The sequence below is a fragment of the Arachis ipaensis genome, chromosome B07 (assembly GCF_000816755.2).
Source record: "Arachis ipaensis cultivar K30076 chromosome B07, Araip1.1, whole genome shotgun sequence".
Lineage (NCBI taxonomy): Eukaryota > Viridiplantae > Streptophyta > Magnoliopsida > Fabales > Fabaceae > Arachis > Arachis ipaensis.
The window spans coordinates 42079777-42082885 of NC_029791.2; the positions used below are offsets into that span (position 1 = coordinate 42079777).

The window sequence follows — 3109 nt, forward strand, 5'->3', positions numbered from 1 at the left end:
TCTTCACGATCCTACTCAAGGCGCCACAAACAAGGCAGATCTTCCGGATCAGAAAGTGCTAATTCTCTGACTCTAGCCTTAACGCCACAGAGACCTCACTTACCCACGGTCAACGGGATTATATGTCCCGTATCCAAAGCTACCCAAGTACTCTAATGGAATCTGCAATGCAATCTCTAGCTTTGGTTCAATGCTATCCAGGTCAGGACTCGCACGGAACCCATGTAGAACAAGGATGATTGTCATGGGTCACCCTCAATTTATAAGACGAAGAATGAGAATGCATAAGAGAATATAATCAGACATATTGAACTAGAACGGTAATATTATTAATCCATGAAACTCAGCAGAGCTCCTAACCTTAACCTTAGGAGGTTAGTGACTCATGCTGTACATAATAGTGTTCGAAAATAATGGAGGAGGAAGAAGATCCTAAACAAGGGTGATCTCCTCCTATATATACTAATCTGCTAACTAAGAATTACATAAATAAGAGAAACTAGTCTAGTATTATGAAAATCCACTTTTGGGGCCCACTTGGTGAGTGTTTGGGCTGAGCTTGAGTGTCTCCCACGAGCTAGTACCCCTTAGGGGCGTTGAAAGGCACCCCTGGGCTCCCTTTTGGGTGTTGGATGCCAGCTGCTCCCCTGTGGGCGCTGGACGCCAAGAATAAGGTTGGTGGCTGGCGTTGAACGACATTTTTGGGCCTTCATTTCCAAAACAAAGTATAGATTATTATATATTTCTGGAAAGCCCTGGATGTTAGCTTTTCATAGCCGTTGAGAGGGCACCATGTCGACTTCTGTAGCTCCAGAAAAGCTCCTTCGAGTACACGGAGGTCAGATCCTGATAGCATCTGTAGTTCTTTCTCTGCTTCTGAATCAAACTTTTGCTCAAGCTCCTCAATTGAGTTTGTGTGTTTTATGGTGATTTCAGGAACTATATGAAAATGATGCCAAAAAGCGTATAAAATATCCGCTCATCACTTCAAGAACCAATATTTTTTATTTTTCAGAGAATCAATAGTACTTCTCTAAATTCACTGTTCTTCAAGCGCCAACATCCTCAACTTCAAGATCAATTATACACAGTTAATTCATACATTCATAAAATAAATGCAAGGCCACCACATCAAAATAATTGGAATAGCTCATGATATAATTCGAAATTTATGTATCTCACTACTTTTTCAAATAAATTTTTCTTTTAAGCTTGAGGATACATTGGATATCTTATAACCAAAACAAAGAAAAGGAAATAAAACTATAAAAGAACAAAATACTAGATGCGATCATGCGCTAAAATAGAAAACAAACAATAAAATAAAGTACAAGGATAACAAATTGAACATAAATAAAAAGGGATAATGGGCTCAACAACCTGAGTGACGGCGGCTGCTACTCCCTCTAGAGAATTCAATGGACCGTTTGAGCTCCTCTATGTCTGGTCCCTGTTTCAAATGTTCCTCCATCAATCTTCTCTGATTTTCCCTCATCTCATGGAGGATAGTGGCGTGCTCATTATGCTCCACCCTCAGCTGATCCACAGATGAAGAAAGCTCCCCTATTGATGTATTCAATTGGTCCCAATAGTCCCGGGAAGAGAAATACATCCCTTGAGGCATCTCAGTGATCTCTGGTGGAGGCGGCTGCACAGGCTCTTGCTGTGGTTCTTATGCCAGCTCTCTGACATGCTTCATCCTTCTCTTTGTGATGGGATTGTCCATCTCAATAATAGTGTCTCCTGCTATGTGAACTCCAGCTGAGTTGCACATGAGATAGATGAGGTGAGAAAAATCTAGCCTTGCCTTGGTGGAGGCTTTTTTAGCAATTTTATAGATTTCTTGAGGAATTACCTCATGAACTTCCACCTCATTCTCGAGCATGATGCAATGAACCATTATTGCTCAGTCAATAGTAACCTGAGATCGGTTACTAGTTGGGATGATGGAGCATTAGATAAGCTCCAACCATCCTCTAGCCACAGGCTTGAGGTCAAGCCTACTCAGTTGGTAGGGCTTGCCTTGTGCATCTAGCCTCCATTGGGCTCCTTCCACACATATGTCTGCTAGCATTTGATCCAGTCGTTGGTCAGAGTTAACCTTTTTAGTGTAAGAGTGTGGGTCACCTTACATCCAAGATAATCGTAATGCCAACCTCACACTTTTCGGACTGAAATCTAGCATTTGCTCTCGAACCATAGTGCGCCAGTTTTTTGGGTCTTGGGTTCACACTAGTATAGTATCGTACTTTTTGGTAACCCAAGCATTGGCATAAAATTCTTGCACTATTAACATCCCAATGGCTGAAATAGGATTAGCTAGAATTTCCCAATCCCTTCTCCAGATTTCTTCTTGGATCTCTGGATATTCATCTTCTTCAAGCCTATCACATCATAGAAGTGATCTTAGTAAGCTTTGGTGAGAAATCTCCATGTTTCCCAAGGTTCAGAAGCAGAAGCAGGAGCTTTTTCTTTCCTCTTTCTTGAGGACTCTCCAGTTTTTGGTGCCATTGAGATCGGATTAGAGAGAAAAAAGCAAAACTTTTCCAACACCAAACTTAAGAACTTTACTCGTCCTCGAACAAATAGTAAGAAAAGAAAAGAAAATAGTAGAAGAATGAAGAAAAAGATGGAGAGAGGGGGAGGGGGAAAGAAGGCTTCGGCCAAGTGGGTGAAAATAGGGAAGAGGAGAGAAAGTGTATGAAGGGTTTAAGGAAGGGGGAAAGTGTAGTAGAAAGGTGTGTGTATGAAGGATGGAATGAGGGGGTATTTATAAGGTTGGGATGGGGTAGGTTTTGGCTATAAGGGAGGTAAGAATGGGTGGAAAAATGTTTGAATTTGAAGTGGGTGGGGTTGGTGGGGAATCGAATGATGGGATTTGTGATGGATTTTGGAAAGAGGAAAAGGTGATTATGTATTGCAAAGGGAAAAAGTAGGGTGTGAATTTCAAGGGTTGAAAAAGTATGAGGGAGAAAAAAGGGATTGAATGATAGGTGGGGTAGGTATGGGTTTGGGTGGGACCTACTGGCTCAAAGAGCCATAAGACTCGAAATTCCCCTCCCCTGCCTAGGCGTTCAACGCCAGGAATGTGCGTTGAACGCCAGGTAGG

General features: G+C 41.9%; 1 long non-coding RNA gene across 1 annotated transcript in view; it reads right to left on the bottom strand.

Moving 5' to 3' along the window:
* Positions 1023 to 3109, bottom strand: part of LOC107608271 — an 8213-nt gene continuing 6126 nt past the window's right edge. The window contains exon 5 of the long non-coding RNA XR_002350755.1: positions 1023 to 1033. This is a non-coding gene — a long non-coding RNA (uncharacterized LOC107608271). The remainder of the gene's footprint in view (positions 1034 to 3109) is intronic.